Source organism: Triticum aestivum, chromosome 2B, assembly GCF_018294505.1.
Source record: "Triticum aestivum cultivar Chinese Spring chromosome 2B, IWGSC CS RefSeq v2.1, whole genome shotgun sequence".
Taxonomy (NCBI): Eukaryota; Viridiplantae; Streptophyta; class Magnoliopsida; order Poales; family Poaceae; genus Triticum; species Triticum aestivum.
In genome coordinates, this window is record NC_057798.1 from 558,340,278 (window position 1) to 558,360,174 (window position 19,897).

A 19,897-nucleotide genomic window follows, 5' to 3' on the forward strand; every position below is an offset into this window, starting at 1 on the left:
CTCATGCTATTTAGTAAATTCTCATGCCTTTTACAAGGAATGGGCAGATATTTCATGGAAATCTGTGGCAATAGTCAACCACAAACGCATCGTTTATTGGGTTTTCAATTGTAGAAAAATGAAATACATGCTTGAAAAACATGACGGCTGGCATGGTGCCATGGTATGGCCTCACCATGTGCTGGTAAAAATTTGAGAAGGTTTGACTTATGTCCTCGTGCACACCCTTCATAAATCAAACCATCACCGAGGAAGTTTCATGGTTTCGACAGGGAAATCACCAAGATTGAAGGGCCGGGAATCCAAATTTCCTTCCTAATTTGTCATTCAGTTTTTTCTATGATGAACATACCCCCTACAATGCAACGTGTTCAAACTTGGCATTTTTCCGGGCTCATTTACCATATTTAGGGGATTACGTGCATTTTCTAGGCATTAATCCACATAATTCAAATTCGAATAATTGGTGCATGAAAAGGTGCACAAGAACGGTCGGGAAAACCATGCTCGTGGTATTTAGTAAATTCTCATGGCTTTTACAAGGAATGGGCAGAGATTGCAAGGGAATGTCTGGCAATAGTCAACTACAAACGCGTCGTTTACTGGGTTATCAACTATAAAAAAATGAAATACGTGCTTGAAAAACATGACGTCTGGCATGGTGCCATGGTATGGCCTCACCGTGCCCTGGTAAAAAACTGAGAAGGTTTGGTTTATATCGTCATGCACACCCTTCATAAATCGGACCATCACCGAGGAAGTTTCATAGTTTCGAGGGGAAATCACCAAGATTGAAGGGGAATCCAAATTTCCGTCCTAGTTTATCATTAACTTTTTTTTCAATGATCAACATACCCCCTCCAATGCAACGTGTCCAAATTTGGCATTTTTCCGGGCTCATTTACCATATTTAGGGGATCATGTGCATTTTCTAGGCATTAATGCACATAATTCAAATTCGAACAATCGGTGCATGAAAAGGTGCACAAGAACGGTCTAGAAAACCATGCTTGTGCTATTTAGTAAATTCTCATGCCTTTTACAAGGAACGGGCAGAGATTTTAAGGAAATGTGTGGCAATAGTCAACCACAAATGTGTCGTTTACTGCGTTAATGACTATAGAAAAATGAAATACATGCTTGGAAAACATGACACCTGGCGTGGTGCCATGGTATGGCCTCATCGTGCCCTGGTAAAAATTTGAGAATGTTTGCTTTATGTCATCATGCACGCCTTTCATAAATCGAACCATCACCAAGGAAGTTTCATGGTTTCGAGGGGAAATCACCAAGATTGAAGGGGAATTCAAATTTCCTTTGTCCTTTGTCCATGAGTTTTTTTCTACGATGACCATACACCATGTAAATCACCGTGTTCAAATTTGGCACTTTTTCTGGTTCATTTATCATATTAGGGGATTATGTTCATTTTCTAGGCATTAATGCACATAATTCAAGTTCAAACAATCGGTGCACGAAAGGGTGCACAAAAACTATCATGGAAAGGTCACGGCAGATGTCGTAGCAGAAGGACTTAGTCGTGGAGCCATCGCAACTAGGAAGCTTAAAGGGGTTAAACGGGACAAAGGACATGGGAGTTTATACTGGTTCGGCCCCTTGGCAGTGAAGGTAAAAGCCCATGATCCAGTTTTGGGTGGTATTGCTTATGTCTCGAATACCAGGGAGCGAATCCGCTTGACTGAAAGCACAAGTGCTCCGTGGGTGATTTTGGTAATTAATGTCAACATATCTCTTGTTGGACTAACACTTTTACCTAGTATGTTTCAGATAAGTTCAATAATGAAGTGGCATGGACTAAAAGATGTGGAACCCCTTCAAGATGCTAAGGACAAAGGATTGGCTCAAGCTTCAAGCACGAGACTCTACATCTTCTATTTTAGTGATCCAAGATCACATTGAGTCTATAGGAAAAGCCAATACTATCAAGAAGGGATGAGGTGTTGCTTAATGAGGCTCTTGCTCAAAGTGCTTAGTGATATGCTCCAAAACCCTCAACTACTTTCTCACATCCACATATGACCTAAACCAAAAGTCAAACTCGGCCCCACCGATTCTTTCTATCCGGCGCCACCGAGTTCAGATGTCATAGCCACTGCCACAAACCCTAAGCAAATCGGTCTCACCGATAGGGATCTCAGTCTCACCGAGATGGGATTGTAATCTATCTGTTTAGCTTATTACCAAAATCGGTCCCACCGAGTTTGAGTAATCGGTCCTACCGAGATTACAATGTAAACTCTCTGTTTCCTTTTCATAACGTTTCGGTCCCACCGAGATGAGCGAATCGGTCACACCGAGTTTGCCTGACCAACTCTCTAGTTACCTTATTACGAAAATCGGTCCCACCGAGTTTGAATAATGGTCCTACCGAGATTACAATGTAAACTCCCTATTTCCTTTTCGTAACGTTTCGGTCCCACCGAGATGAGCGAATCGGTCACACCGAGTTTGCCTGACCAACTCTCTGGTTAGCTTATTAGCAAAATTGGTCCCATAGAGTTTGTGTAATCGGTCTCACTGAGATTACGTTATGTCCTAACCCTAACCATATCGGTCATGCCGAGTTGCATGTCGGTCCCACCGAAAATCCTAACGGTCACTAGATTTGCTGAATCGGTCCGACCGAGTTTCTCAATTAGGTCCCACCGAGATTGGCAAGTTGTGTGTAACGGTTAGATTTTGTGTGGAGGCTATATATACCCCTCCACCTCCTCTTCATTCGTGGAGAGAGCCATCAGAAAGGGCGTTCTAGTGCGTTGTAGATTCTTATCCAAGACTTTTATCATTTGATGATGCCATGTGAATCGCTAGAAACATGTGAAGTGTATGGCTAACCCAATAACGAAAGTTTCGTATGGGGACTGGAGCAGGCTACCATGAGACAAAAGATCCTCTTTCTAAAGAGATTCGATTTGGAACTCTTATATGTCCAAGGTCAATATGGAAATTCTTTCAGAGGTTTTCCCTTACTTTGTCCGTGTCAACAAACAATTCGAAATACCTCGACTTTTTCAGAACAGGTCCGAGTCAAATAGCAATGATTCGAAGCACTTCTTTTTCCATTACATGCTTGAAAAACATGACGGCTGGCATGGTGCCATGGTATGGCTTCATCATGCGCTGGTCAAAATTTGAGAAGGTTTGGCTTATGTCGTCGTGCACGCCCTTCATAAATCGAACCATCACCAAGGAAGTTTCATGGTTTCGACAGGGAAATCACCAAGATTGAAGGGGCCGGGAATCCAAATTTTCTTCCTAATTTGTCATTCAGTTTTTTCTATGATGACCATACCCCCTACAATGCAACGTGTTCAAACTTGGCATTGTAACGGGCTCATTTACCATATTTAGGGGATTATGTGCATTTTCTAGGCATTAATCCACATAATTCAAATTCAAATAATCGGTGCATGAAAAGGTGCACAAGAACGGTCGGGAAAACCATGCTCGTGGTATTTAGTAAATTCTCATGGCTTTTACAAGGAATGGGCAGAGATTGCAAGGGAATGCCTGGCAATAGTCAACCACAAACGCGTCGTTTACTGGGTTATCAACTATAGAAAAATGAAATACGTGCTTGAAAAACATGATGCCTGGCATGGTGCCATGGTATGGCCTCACTGTGCCCTGGTAAAAAACTGAGAAGGTTTGGTTTATGTCGTCATGCACGCCCTTCATAAATCGAACCATCACCGAGGAAGTTTCATAGTTTCGAGGGGAAATCACCAAGATTGAAGGGGAATCCAAATTTCCGTCCTAGTTTATCATTAACTTTTTTTTCAATGATCAACATACCCCCTCCAATGCAACGTGTCCAAATTTGGCATTTTTCCGGGCTCATTTACCATATTTAGGGGATTATGTGCATTTTCTAGGCATTAATGCACATAATTCAAATTCGAACAATCGGTGCATGAAAAGGTGCACAAGAACGGTCTAGAAAACCATGCTTGTGCTATTTAGTAAATTCTCATGCCTTTTACAAGGAATGGGCAGATATTTCAAGGAAATGTGTGGCAATAGTCAACCACAAATGCGTCGTTTACTGGGTTAACGACTATAGAAAAATGAAATACATGCTTGGAAAACATGACACCTGGCGTGGTGCCATGGTATGGCCTCATCGTGCCCTGGTAAAAATTTGAGAATGTTTGCCTTATGTCATCATGCACGCCTTTCATAAATCGAACCATCACCAAGGAAGTTTCATGGTTTCGAGGGGAAATCACCAAGATTGAAGGGGAATTCAAATTTCCTTTGTCCTTTGTCCATGAGTTTTTTTCTACGATGACCATACACCATGTAAATCACCGTGTTCAAATTTGGCACTTTTTCGGGTTCATTTACCATATTAGGGGATTATGTTCATTTTCTAGGCATTAATGCACATAATTCAAGTTCAAACAATCGGTGCATGAAAGGGTGCACAAAAACTATCATGGAAAGGTCACGGCAGATGTCGTAGCAGAAGGACTTAGTCGTGGAGCCATCGTAACTAGGAAGCTTAAAGGGGTTAAACGGGACAAAGGACACGGGAGTTTATACTCGTTCGGCCCCTTGGCAGTGAAGGTAAAAGCCCATGATCCAGTTTTGGGTGGTATTGCTTATGTCTCGATTACCAGGGAGCGAATCCGCTTGACTGAAAGCACAAGTGCTCCGTGGGTGATTTTGGTAATTAATGTCAACATATCTCTTGTTGGACTAACACTTTTACCTAGTATGTTTCAGATAAGTTCAACAATGAAGTGGCATGGACTAAAAGATGTGGAACCCCTTCAAGATGCTAAGGACAAAGGATTGGCTCAAGCTTCAAGCACAAGACACTACATCTTCTATTTTAGTGATCCAAGATCACATTGAGTCTATAGGAAAAGCCAATACTATCAAGAAGGGATGAGGTGTTGCTTAATGAGGCTCTTGCTCAAAGTGCTTAGTGATATGCTCCAAAACCCTCAACTACTTTCTCACATCCACATATGACCTAAACCAAAAGTCAAACTCGGCCCCACCGATTCTTTCTGTCCGGCGTCACCGAGTTCAGATGTCATAGCCACTGCCACAAACCCTAAGCAAATCGGTCTCACCGATAGGGATCTCGGTCTCACCGAGATGGGATTGTAATCTCTTTGTTTAGCTTATTACCAAAATCGGTCCCACCGAGCTTGAGTAATCGGTCCTACCGAGATTACAATGTAAACTCTCTGTTTCCTTTTCGTAACGTTTCAGTCCCACCGAGATGAGCGAATCGGTCACACCGAGTTTGCCTGACCAACTCTCTGGTTACCTTATTACCAAAATCGGTCCCACCGAGTTTGAATAATTGGTCCTACCGAGATTACAATGTAAACTCTCTATTTCCTTTTCGTAACGTTTCGGTCCCACCGAGATGAGCGAATCGGTCACACCGAGTTTGCCTGACCAACTCTCTGGTTAGCTTATTACCAAAATCGGTCCCATAGAGTTTGTGTATTCGGTCTCACCGAGATTACGTTATGCCCTAACCCTAACCATATCGGTCCTGCTGAGTTGCATGTCGGTCCCACCAAAAATCCTAACGATCACTAGATTTGCTGAATCGATCCGACCGAGTTTCTCAATTAGGTCCCACCGAGATTGGCAAGTTGTGTGTAATGGTTAGATTTTGTGTGGAGGCTATATATACCCCTCCACCTCCTCTTCATTCATGGAGAGAGCCATCAGAATGAACCTACACTTCCAACTTACATTTTCTGAGAGAGAACCACCTACTCATGTGTTGAGACCAAGATATTCCATTCCTACCATATGAATCTTCATCTCTAGCCTTCCCCAAGTTGCTTTCCACTCAAATCTTCTTTCCACCAAATCCAAATCCTGTGAGAGAGAGTTGAGTGTTGGGGAGACTATCATTTGAAGCACAAGAGAAAGGAGTTCATCATCAACACACCATTTGTTACTTCTTGGAGAGTGGTGTCTCCTAGATTGGATAGGTGTCACTTGGGAGCCTCTGACAAGATTGTGGAGTTGAACCAAGGAGTTTGTAAGGGCAAGGAGATCGCCTACTTCATGAAGATCTACCGCTAGTGAGGCAAGTCCTTCGTGGGCGATGGCCATGGTGGGATAGACAAGGTTGCTTCTTCGTGGACCCTTCTTGGGTGGATCCCTCCGTGGACTCGTGCAGCCGTTACCCTTCGTGGGTTGAAGTCTCCATCAACGTGGATGTACGATAGCACCACCTATCGGAACCACGACAAAAACATCCGTGTCTCCAATTGTGTTTGATTTCTCCAATCCCATCCCTTTACATTCTTGCAAGTTGCATGCTTTATTTTCCGCTGCTCATATACTCTTTGCATGCTTGCTTGATATGTATTGTGATCATTAAACTTGTGCCAAAACTCCACTTAAACTTAAAGAATATTAAAAACTGCAACTTTTGGCACTTAGTGTCTAATCACCCCCTCTAGACACCTCTTCTCAATCCTTTCAATTGGTATTAGAGCATTGGTCTCCATTGCTTTGGTTTAATCACCATTGGAGGAAGATGGATGAGTCTACTTTGGGGAGTCTTAGACATAGAGTGCCTATACTTAATGGAGAGTATTTTCATGAGTGGAAAAATGAGATGCTTGTGATTTTCAATCAATATCATTTGAACAAGTGCATTGCTAGCCCTTGTGCACCTCATGTTGATCCTATGCATCCTACCCTTGATGAGTCAATTGACATGATCAGGAATCTTAGAACTGTTAATCTTATCACTAGAGGCTTGCCTAGAAACTTGATTGGAAACTTGCCTACTCTTGAGTGTGCCTACACTATATGGAAATTTCTTGAGGAACAATTTCCGGATTATTCCTTGAAAAATCTAGATGAAATTCTTCATAAGTCTATTGCCTTGAGTAAGATGAATTCCAGTGATCCTATGTTTGGTGATTGTCTATTCAAACTTACAACTCTTATGCGTACCAAAGGAAATGTTGGAATTATTAGTGACATTATTTCCGAAGCTATTAAAATTCATAAAGAAGATCATTGTCAAACTCATTCTAACGAATCACCCTCTCAAGGAATTGATCCACCACATGACGATGTTGAACATGGATACTATGATGAGGATGATGATAGCGACTTTGATCTTGATGATGCAATGAGACACTTTGGTCTTATGGCAAATCTTCAGGGATATATGGCAGGAGGAAAGGAATGGGTTCTTGACAGTGGATGTACCGATCACATGACCGGAGATAAAGATATGTTTCGTGAGCTTACTAAAAACGATGGTCCTCGAAAGTATGTCACTTTCGGTGACAACTCAAAGGGTAAGGTGGTTGGCCTCGGTAAGGTGGCCATCTCACATGATAGCTCCATTCAAAATGTTATGCTCGTTGAATCTCTTGGCTACAACTTACTTTCAGTATCTAGACTTGCTGATTTTGGTTTCAATGTCCTATTTACTAAAGTAGATTGCCAAGTGTTTCGTAGAGATAATCATACAATGGTCTTTACCGGTATACGTAGAGGTGATCTTTACATTGTTGATTTCACTAAAAAGGCTCAACCTAGAACTTGCTTTATTGCTAAATCCTCTAAAGGTTGGTTATGGCATAGACGATTAGGTCATGTTGGCATGCGAAATCTTGACAAGCTTATTAAAGGAAATCATATCCTTGGTGTTAACGATGTCATATTTGATAAGGATAGACTTTGTAGTGGTTGTCAAGCAGGTAAACAAGTTGGAGGAAGACATCCCGTAAAGAACATCATGACCACAAGGAGGCCACTCGAACTACTTCACATGGATCTCTTTGGTCCCAACGCTTACAAAAGTCTCGGTGGAAATTCTTTTGGTCTAGTTATAGTTGATAATTTTTCAAGATTTACGTGGGTGTTCTTTCTCGATGATAAATCGCAGGTCCAAAAGATCTTCAAAAACTTCTCTAGGAAGGCCCAAAATCAATTTGAAGTGAAGATCAAGAAGGTTCGCAGCGACAACGGAACGGAGTTCAAGAACGCAAATGTGGACACCTTTCTTGACGAAGAAGGGATTTCACATGAGTTCTCGGCTACGTACACACCTCAACAAAATGGAGTTGTTGAGAGGAAGAACCGGCCACTCATCGAAATGGCAAGAACGATGCTTGATGAGTACAAGACGCCGAAGCACTTTTGGACAGAAGCGGTTGAGACAGCTTGTCATGCAACAAATCGCTTGTATCTTCACAAGCTACTCGGCAAGACAGCATACAAGCTCCTCACCGGTAACAAACCCCAAGTTGGATACTTTCGAGTATTTGGCTCAAAGTGCTACATTCTTGATAAGCATTGTCGTTCTAAATTTGCTCCTAAGTCTCATGAAGGTTTCCTACTTGGTTATGGCTCAAACTCTCACACTTGCCGTGTCTACAACAATTTCACCCGAAAGGTTGAAGAAACGGTAGATGTGAAGTTTGATGAATCTAACGGCTCGCAAGTAGAGCAATTGCCAATTGATGTAGGAGACAAAGACCCCTCGGAAGCAATCCAAGACTTGTCTATTCGCAAGATTCGTCCAACAGAGGTGAAGGAGAGTAACTCGTCCGTCCAAGTGGAAGCTTCTACCTCACGACAAGGTGAACCAAGAGTTGATACGGAAGCATCCACAAGTGGGACACACCAAGATGAAGAAAACAAGGAATTACACCAAGAATGTCAACAACCTCCTTCTCCACCACGACAAGAGAATGATAATGCCAACAATGAAGAAGGCCAAGAAGAAGAACAAGATGAAGAAGATGTTCAACCAAGACCCAAGCAAAAGCTTTCACGAGTTCGAGCAAGAATTGCTAAAGACCATCCCGTCGAGCAAACCTACAATGATATCCAAACCGGGAGAATCACTCGCTCTAAAACTCGTTTAACTAACTTTTGTGAACACTATTCATTCATCTCTAGCATTGAACCTATGAAGGTTGAAGAAGCATTGGAAGATCCGAACTCGATAAACGCTATGCATGAAGAGCTACACAACTTTGAGAGGAATCAAGTTTGGACATTGGTTGAGAAGCCCGACAACAACCACAACATCATCGGTACCAAATGGGTGTTTCGCAACAAGCAAGATGAAGATGGACAAGTAGTTCGCAACAAAGCACTTCTCGTCGCCCAAGGCTACACACAAGTCGAAGGTATGGACTATGGTGAGACTTATGCTCCCGTTGCTAGACTTGAGTCCATCCGCATCTTACTTGCCTATGCTAATCACCATGATATCACCTTGTATCAAATGGACATTAAAAGTGCCTTTCTAAACGGTGAAATAGAGGAGGAAGTCTACATTGAAAAACCTCCCGGCTTTGTCAATCCTAAGAAACCTAATCATGTTTACAAACTTCACAAAGCTCTTTATGGACTTAAGCAAGCTCCTAGAGCTTGGTATAAATGCTTGACCAAGTTCCTTATTGAAAAAGGCTTTGGTATTGGAAAAAATGATTCTACACTTTTTACTAAAAGGGTCAATGGAAAATTATTTGTATGCCAAATTTATGTCGATGATATTATATTTGGATCAACTAACCCTCATTTTAGTGAGAAGTTTGGAAAGCTAATGTTGGAGAAGTTTGAGATGTCGATGATGAGTGAACTCAAATTCTTTCTTGGGTTGCAAATCAAGCAAACTAAGGAAGGTACTTTTGTCTCTCAAACAAAGTACACCAAGGACTTATTCAAGAAGTTCAATATGCAAGAATGCAAAGGTATGACTACACCCATGCCTACTAGTGGACATCTTGATTTGACCAAAGATGGTGAACCGGTCGATCAAAAGGTCTATCGCTCTATGATTGGTTCATTGTTGTATCTATGTGCTTCACGTCCCGATATTATGCTAAGTGTGTGCATGTGTGCACGATATCAAGCTGCACCTAAAGAATGTCATCTTAAGGCCGTGAAAAGGATAGTGAGATACTTAATTCATACACGATGGTGTGGCATTTGGTATCCTAAGAGGGCCTCTTTCGATCTTGTTGGCTACTCTGACTCGGACTATGCCGGTGACAAGGTTGATAGAAAGTCCACTTAGGGTACTTGTCAATTCCTTATCCACCGCCGAAGCGGAATACATTGCCGCTGGTTCATGTTGTGCTCAATTACTTTGGATGACCCAAACTCTTAAAGATTATGGGATATATGTGAAACATGTTCCATTACTTTGTGACAATGAGAGTGCAATCAAGATTGCTCACAATCCCGTGCAACATTCTTGAACTAAGCATATGGAAGTTCGTCATCATTTCATTCGAGATCATGTTGCCAAAGGGGATATTAATCTTAAGCATGTTCGCACCGAAAAACAATTAGTGGATATTTTCACTAAACCTCTTGATGATAAAGTGTTTTGCAGGTTGAGAGGTGAATTGAACATCATTGATGCTTCAAACTTGGAGTAGGAACTCCATTTGATGCATCCAAGACATGAGCCTATGACTAATCCTTGATAGTTCTATTATGATGATAATCTTACGTCCTGGATATATTTGCACCTTGCATGTTATCTAACCCTTGTAGGAACTTGGATGAATCTAAATCTATGAGATTGCAACTCACTCACATCTTGAGCAATCTCTACATCACCAAGTCTCTACATAATGGTTGTTGAAGATAAGGAAGCACGAAACCATTCAAACATATCCTTTGACAAATTTATTATTGAGATTCATGATTGTCATCTTGGATACACAAGTGCTCTTCCTTGCAAAAACTAACCCATGTAGGTAGATGGACTCAAATTCCAAGTGGTGCTCCCAACTCTTGATGAGCTACATCAACCTTGAGCAACCCACACAAGTTCAACTGCATGATCACGATCAACACCACCACCCAAGGTATGTTATTCCATCTTAGAGAAGCTTTACTCCAAGTCATGAGTCAAATCAACTTGACAAGATGTGAATACATCAAGATGCTTAAACGAAAAATGGTAACCCCATTTTGAGCTTAAACGATGAGTATGACCTATGATCAAGTGATCTCACTTGACTCCTAAGTCAATATATTCTAACATAGGTGATCTTTTCTGTGCTCTTGCATTTGTCTCATGCATATTTGTTTCCCCTTTCAAAAAAAACTTCATCTAGATTTCTTTTAAGTTTCTTCTCTTTTACTTTTTGTTCTGCATTCCCTGCATCCAATTCTTTGCAAATCTTTCAGTTAATTCCTTGCAAATCCTTGTGAGATCTTACTTGTCTAGTGAGCTGAGGTGACAAGAGTTTTCTTTATGATGAATTCGGTCACACCAGTCCCTTGTTTTCGGTCCAACCGAAACCTTTCGGTGCAACCGAAGCATACAACTTGGTGCCACCGAATTCACAATAGGAAAGACATTTTGCCACTTGTTCCTGCATTACTTTTTATCCAGCTTCACTCCATCAATCTTGTCCTCTACCAGCATCACCTTTAATTTGTCGCTTTGTGCTGTGACTCAAGGACCAAACCCTCTCACGACAAATTCCAGAAGACCCTTCTTGGAAATTGATGTCAAAGAGGGAGTGTCGGTGTCAAAACCGGCGAATCTCGGGTAGGGGGTCCCGAACTGTGCGTCTAGGCGGATGGTAACAGGAGACAAGGGACATGATGTTTTTACCCAGGTTTGGGCCCTCTCGATGGAGGTAAAACCCTACTCCTGCTTGATTAATATTGATGATATGGGTAGTACAAGAGCTGATCTACCACAAGATCAGAGAGGCTAAGCCCTAGAAGCTAGCCTATGGTATGATTGTTGTTTCTCTGTCAACTAGCCTGGCCCTGGTTTATATAATGCACCAGAGGCCTAGGATAACAAGAGTCCTAGCCGAATACGCTGGTGGGGGAGGAGTCCTTGTCTTGATCACCAAGTCTTGTGGAATCTTCCTTGTATGTGGCAGCTGTCCGGACTGGCCCATGAGTATGAGGCCCTGGGGGTCCTCAGCCCAATCTAACTGATCGGGGGACGACGTGGTGAGTACCCCCTAGTCCAGGACACCGTCAGTAGCCCCCTGAACCGGTCTTCAAGTTAGGGACGCTCCTCGATTCTTCCAAACTGTTCTTCATCTTCGGTTGCCGGTCTTGAAAACTGGTTCAACAAATCTTCTCATCTTCTATCTTGAGGATCGCCGAAATGCATTCGACGAGTTTACACGTCGGGTATCCGAGGAGCCCCTTTAAGTTTCCGGCCTTTATCAATGCCTTGTTATTTTTATGCCATACCTTGGGTTTGAAGTTATTCCCGGGAGGCAGTGTCCTCTTGCGTCCGAGCTCTAACACCGGACTGCATTCGAGGTATCTTTTGCAGCCGAGCACCAACGCCGGACTGCTTTCGAGCTCCAACGCCAAAATGTATCCAAACTCCAATGCCGGACTGTGCCCAAGCTCCAACGCCGGACTATATCCAAGATGTCATTTGATCATCTTGGTCCAAAAAAGTTGAAGGAGTTTAGCCGTGCTTAATGCCGGAAATGCCCTCTAAGGAGCCAGCCACTTGCATCCGAGCTATATGCTGAACTGCTTCCGAGGTGGTTCAGCACCTCGGTCATGGGATGATTTTTGGTCAATATTTTTTATTGATGCAATTTATTCTCTGACGAGATATATAGCCAGTAGCCCACAAGGTGTGTATCGGTCTAAAACCCGAGATGCACCTGAAGGATGACATAAGACCGCTGATCCCAGTAGCCGCTGAGACTCAGGTTGATTTGCAAAATCGGCCCGAGGATCAAGTCCTAGCTCGGCAGAATACTTCGGGACACAAAAAGCGGCGTGCTCAGTCCTCGAGACTCGGGTTGGGTGCAGCCGACCAACCTGAGGATCAAAATCTCCTCGGAAACTGTATTGCACTTAAAATTTTCTGCATAGAACAGGCAATGCAGTAGCCCCTGAGACACTGTCGGGTGGCAACACCAGATCAGGGGATTGATGTGCCCCTTCAATATTTGTAAATAATAAGCCCGAAGCCCAGTAGCCCCCGAGCCTTAATGCGGGCACGGGTGGCCGAATTAAGGATCAATATCCATAGTAAAGTCACAAATTATGTATAACGACTCAATGTATCCAAGTACTTTATGTCATTAATGCTCGGATCCGCATTGTACAAAACTTTGTTGACCGACCATCGGCTTCAACCTCCTCGGCCAGTAGCCGAGGAGTGTTTGTCTTACTTTATAAAGCCTTTATGAGGGCAAAGATTTACGACAAACAAGGAAATCTGGCCATACGGTTTTATAAACAAAGGTACGCAGGGAGATATGTTATATTGTTGTTTAACATAGGAAATGTCTTCCAAAGAAAATAGTCCCGCTATCGGTTCCTTTCTTTGGGTTGTCATGCTAAGCATGATCATGAAATCTCAGATCTAATGTAAGAGAAAAATATTGAGGATTTAGTTTAGGAGGCCAGTTACTAGCCCCCGATAGTGTTCGGCGATAGTCGAGGTCAAGCCGGAAACACTTGGCCAATGTTATGAATGGACCGTCATTTAATATATTCATCGGATCGCTGACCAGTTTACACCTATTGTGACAGTCAGCCTTCGGCTTTCTCCACTGAGGTGCTTGACCATGCGAGCTAGAAGCATAATCGTAGTGGTTCTCCCTTTGCACACCTAGCCGAACAAAGCAGAACATAGGAGGCAAGCGCAGGAGCCGGGCAACCCAACTATTGACCGAAGACACAATTCAAAACCGATGCATATATAGCAATATCCGAGAATGTTTTTGCCGAATCTCTAAAGGTGTCCGGCATTGCACTGCGAGACTTGTGCTGAAAACACAGAAATAGTTTAAAAGTGCCAGAAGCTTGGAAAACCAAAAACGTCAGTAAAAACATGACGTCCGAACAAGATCAAGTGTTCAGTGCCAATCCGAAAATTGGACTTTAGAAAAAAAAGTGCTTCTGCCGTGCTTTAACATGACACATCCTATCTCAAGACTTCAAGCGGGTCAGCCTACGGCTTCAGTCTCCCATCCCGAAGGCGGAGTACTTCTCATTAGGCCAGTTTAGAAAACTAAACTCTAGCGGTTTTGAGAGAGAAATTAGGCTCCCCGGCTAGTGACCGCACACTCGTGTCGAAAAAAGGAGTGATAAATAATAATAAAATTTTTGCTACGACTAAGAAGAAAAACACTTATTATAAAACGGCTCAAATAAACATAAGAGCCCCCAAGTGACTTGGGTAAAAGAATGATTGTATGTACCGAAGTACTTATATCATATCTATGTTCACCCGAACTTTATACGCGTCTTAACCGACCGTCGACTTCTCCCTCTTAGGCAAGGGCCGAAAAGTGTTATGTACTCCACCTATCGAGAATATCGACGGTGTTTCCGATAACCAGGCAATCAGGCCATAAGGCTGTAACAGACAAAGCGCGCTCAAGGAACTTATGCTATATTATGAACAAAGTGTAAGAAGCATCTTCAAAGAAAATAGTACCCCCACCAATACCTTTCTTCGGTGCTCATTATTACTATGAGACTTGTGCAATAGATTTTTTGTACTCATGAGTTCCGTTGTGTGCCGACCATGACTGAAAACAATAAGAGCGCTAGCTTTCGGCTTCACCTAGTCTGAGGTCAGAGCTCGGAGGACCCGGTCGTGACAATCGCAGAGGTGCTCCCTTTACTCCCTAGCCGAACAACCGGGAACGTAGGGGTAAGCAAAGGAGCCAGGCAACCCAGCTTGCAAATCGCTTAAATCAATATGGTGCATATTGTGGCGTAATACATGAACAAGGAATGAATCCGTACAAGTATAATCATATGCAAGAGGAAAAAGCTTCATGAAGGAAGCCCCCAAGTAAACATGGTATTTGAATTTGCGCGTCACAAACAAAGTTTGGACAAGGAAAAATTTTACAAGCAACTTTTTTCCAAAAAAGTATAATGCTTGGTCGAGCCGAACACAAGTTAAAAATTTAAAACTTTGAGCATGAAGGCAACTTAGCTGGTTAATGTGTTCGGTATTGACGACGCGGTCCGAGCTTGATGCGGGACAAGGTTCCATCCCCCAAGCCGGTCCCGAGGTGGCGGAGCAAAGAGCTTGGCACTCCGAAGTGGTGACATAGCACGGTCAATGCAGGACGGAAGAGTGATGCTGAAGTCCCCTACATGGGGTAATGAAGTGTTGACGAAGCCCCCCGTCCAGCCGAGGTGACGCCAAAGGATATAGTCTGGCTGGATCATTTTCCTGTGCACAAAAAATAGTGCAAACCAAAGATAATAGTAATAATAATAAAAAATCGTTGCATAATAAACAATTTATGCAAAGTGAGTAATAAAAGAAATATGGCCTGGCACCAAAGTCAATGTCGATGCAGGGCGGCGGCATGATGCGGTAAAGGCATGGCAAGGCCTGAATTCACAGGTCGGTTCGAGTTCCGGATGCGGCGTTCGCCGGACTATGTACGAAAACTGACCGAACCACCATGCGACCTTGTTAATGCGGCCACCATTTGATAGACCTGCGTACATATGATGGACAAACCAGAGTAATAATTCATTGGGAAAATGAACCCAAACAAGCAAAAAATACTAGGATTAATAGCACCTGGTTTATTTATTATAGCAATCCGAAGGAAGGTGATTCCCAAAATTGGGACTCGATCCGTACACCCATTGCCCGATGGGCGATAAAGCGGCGGCATGGCAATGCTGGCAAAGGTTGGTTTGTCAAGGCAAAGCCCTCGGTCCAGCTAATCGTGATGAAGCTGGTCGGCTGGTGACGCCAAAGCGTCCAGAGTAGGTTGATGAAGAGATGGCAAAGCCCCCGGTCCAGCCGAGATGTCGAAGTAGGTCGGCGTGATGGACACCAGCTTGAAGAAGCAATAGTGCGGCCCTACCGACGCAGGTCGTGATGTGGTCGATGCCGGCTTGATGAAGTGACCGTGCGGCGATGCAAGTGTGCCTGCTCTGTGTAATCCATGGGGCGGCGATGTTGGTGATAGTTTATCCTTTCCGATGCCGGACTCTTGTTCGGCTTGCCGAGATGATGATCCGAAGAAGTTGAGCTCGGCTCAACAAAGTGATGACGTGTCTAGCGTAGGTCAGCAGCCGTGGAGCAATATTGCCGGACTGGTTCGACACCAGCATGATATTGAAGATCGTATTCAAAAGATTTTAAAGTTAGTGGGATGTGTTCGGAAACAAAACACAACACCCCATACAAAACTTCCTTCAAAAAGGATGTCTGAAATCCCGTTCATAAAAAAGACGAACTCAGGTCGGATTCGTTTTCGCGCAAAAAACAAATCCGAAAAGTTATGCACTAATCGGAAGGTTCCCGGAGTTTGGACGGTCGGATCGAGCTGAAATTTTGAGGGGTGGTAGATATAGGAATTCCGCAGCCGATCAACGGTTGGATCTTCCAAAGGAAGTCCAATCTAGAAGCTGGACACCACGTCCTAAACTCGTCCGGATTCTTGTCCAGATTCAATGCGGCTCCGGTATATCGGAGATTGTCAGAGATTCCTCCATCGGAACTCGACAAAATTTTCCAGGGTTGTTGTAGACTAAATTCCGCATAATTCCACCGAAGCGATCGTTAAAACGACACATGAGGAGGCGGTGGCGGCGGACACAAGTCCTTTGTCCAGAAAAACAGCACGGTCGCCCGAGGGCAATGTTGACGTTGAGCCCCCGGGCTCCCTGGATGATTCCTCCATGATCTTGATAGAGATAGGAGCTGATGTTGATGAAGGCCCTCATCCGAACATGACGATCGGAGGTAGGGCACAGTCCTTGGTCGAACCAAGGTGACCAGTCGAGCTGGTGACGAAGATGCCGAAGTCGCAGTTGATCTGCAAGCGAGCCATCGACCTTTTGCTGAACACACAGTGGAACTCTCAATGAAAGCACCAATGTCGGTGTCAAAACCGGCGGATCTCGGGTAGGGGGTCCCAAACTGTGCGTCTAGGCGGATGATAACAGGAGATAAGGGACACGATGTTTTTACCCAGGTTCGGGCCCTCTCGATGGAGGTAAAACCCTACTCCTGGTTGATTAATATTGATGATATGGGTAGTACAAGAGTTGATCTACCACGAGATCAGAGAGGCTAAACCCTAGAAGCTAGCCTATGGTATGATTGTTGTTTCTCTGTCGACTAGCCTGACCCTGGTTTATATAATGCACCAGAGGCCTAGGATAACAAGAGTCCTAGCCGAATAAGCCGGTGGGGGAGGAGTCCTTGTCTTGATCACCAAGTCTTGTGGAATCTTTCTTGTATGCGGTAGTTGTCCAGACTGGCCCATGAGTATGCGGCCCTGGGGGTCCTCGGCCCAATCTAACTGATCGGGGGACGACGTGGTGAGTACCCCTAGTCCAGGACACCATCAGGGAGAGAGAGAGATCACATCAAAGCTTAATCATATCTCTAGGGGGAGAGAATACTCAAGGATCCCAGATGCTTGGTGCTCAAGAGGAGAGATGTTACATGTCTTCTAGAGGGGAAAGACAGGTTCATATGTGCTTATTTGCATTAGCTCTGTTCATTTGTCTCTTTGAGCTCTGATTTTCTGTTCCCTATCTTCTCCTAGTATCCCATGCTAGATTCAGGGGGAGCAAGACATTCAAGGGAAATAAATTCTTTAAATTCATTGCACATCTTTACCTTTGGGGACATGTCTATATCCAATGTGGTACTTGGTACTCACTCTCTACATGTCATCCCAGTCTTGGTACTCTTGTGGTTTCTTCTTGTTTGCTCTGGCTAGTAGATGCATCTGTGTTATCTAACCTTATTTTCACAAGTTCATTCCATCCTAAGCTAACTCAAGACCACAAGGTAAGTATATGCATCACAGTCATGTGTATGAGGAATTCTTGCTGATGTACATACTGTTTGCAAGAAGGACTCATGAGCATAAAGGTACATTTTCCACAATTCTTTGCTCTAATGCATATAGCCAAGATACATGTAACACATTGCCTACTCTGTCATGATTATGCATTCACATGCTTCTATATTCCATATTCACAAGATTGCATACATGTAGGGGCAGCCCATGCATGTTACATGTCTTTCCAAAGCTTTACTTGTTATTCACTATATATCCTCTATCTAAAGCTTTGATGTATGTTGTCATCAATTACCAAAAAGGGGGAGATTGAAAGCACAAGTGCTCCCTGGGTGATTTTGGCAATTAATGTCAACATATCTCTTGTTGGACTAACACTTTTACCTAGTATGTTTAAGATAAGTTCAACAATGAAGTGGCATGGACAAAGAGATGTGGAACCCCTTCAAGATACTAAGGACAAAGGATTGGCTCAAGCTTCAAGCACAAGACTCTACATCTTCTATTTTAGTGATCCAAGATCACATTGAGTCTATAGGAAAAGCCAATACTATCAAGAAGGGTTGAGGTGTTGCTTAATGAGGCTCTTGCTCAAAGTGCTTAGTGATATGCTCCAAAACCCTCAACTACTTTCTCACATCCACATATGACCTAAACCAAAATTCAAACTTGGCCCCACCAATTCTTTCTATCCGGCGCCACCGAGTTTAGATGTCATAGCCACTGCCACAAACCCTAAGCAAATTGTTCTCACCGATAGGGATCTCAGTCTCACCGAGATGGGATTGTAATTTCTCTGTTTAGCTTATTACCAAAACGGTCCCACCGAGTTTGAGTAATCGTTCCTACCGAGATTACAATGTAAACTCTCTGTTTCCTTTTCGTAACGTTTCGGTCCCACCGAGATGAGCGAATCGGTCACACCGAGTTTGCCTGACCAACTCTATGGTTAGCTTATTACCAAAATCGGTCCCACCGAGTTTGAGTAATCGGTCCTACCGAGATTACAATGTAAACTCTCTGTTTCCTTTTCATAATGTTTCGGTCCCACCGAGATGAGCGAATCGGTCACAACGAGTTTGCCTGACCAACTCTCTGGTTAGCTTATTACCAAAATCGGTCCCACCGAGTTTGTGTAATCAGTCTCACCGAGATTACGTTGTGCCCTAACCCTAACCATATCGGTCCTACCTATTTACATGTCGGTCCCACCAAAAATCCTAACGGTCACTAGATTTGCTGAATCGGTCCGACCGAGTTTCTCAATTAGGTCCCATCGAGATTGGCAAGTTGTGTGTAACGGTTAGATTTTGTGTGGAGGCTATATATACCCCTCCACCTCCTCTTCATTCGTGGAGAGAGCCATCAGAACGAACCTACACTTCCAACTTACATTTTCTGAGAGAGAACCACCTACTCATGTGTTGAGACCAAGATATTCCATTCCTACCATATGAATCTTGATCTCTAGCCTTCCCCAAGTTGCTTTCCACTCAAATCTTCTTTCCACCAAATCCAAATCCAGTGAGAGAGAGTTGAGTGTTGGGGAGACTATCATTTTAAGCACAAGAGCAAGGAGTTCATCATCAACACACCATTTGTTACTTCTTGGAGAGTGGTGTCTCCTAGATTGGCTAGGTGTCACTTGGGAGCCTCCGACAAGATTGTGGAGTTGAACCAAGGAGTTTGTAAGGGCAAGGAGATCGCCTACTTCGTGAAATCTACCGCTAGTGAGGCAAGTCCTTCGTGGGCGGCGGCCATGGTGGGATATACAAGGTTGCTTCTTCGTGGACCCTTCTTGGGTGGAGCCCTCCGTGGACTCGTGCAGCCGTTACCCTTCGTGGGTTGAAGTCTCCGTCAACGTGGATGTACGATAGCACCACCTATCGAAACCATGACAAAAACATCTGTGTCTCCAATTGCGTTTGATTTCTCCAATCCCATCCCTTTACATTCTTGCAAGTTGCATGCTTTATTTTCCGCTGCTCATATACTCTTTGCATGCTAGCTTGATATGTATTGTGATTGTTAAACTTGTGCCAAAACTCCACTTAAACTTAAAGAAATTAAAAACTGCAACTTTTGGCACTTAG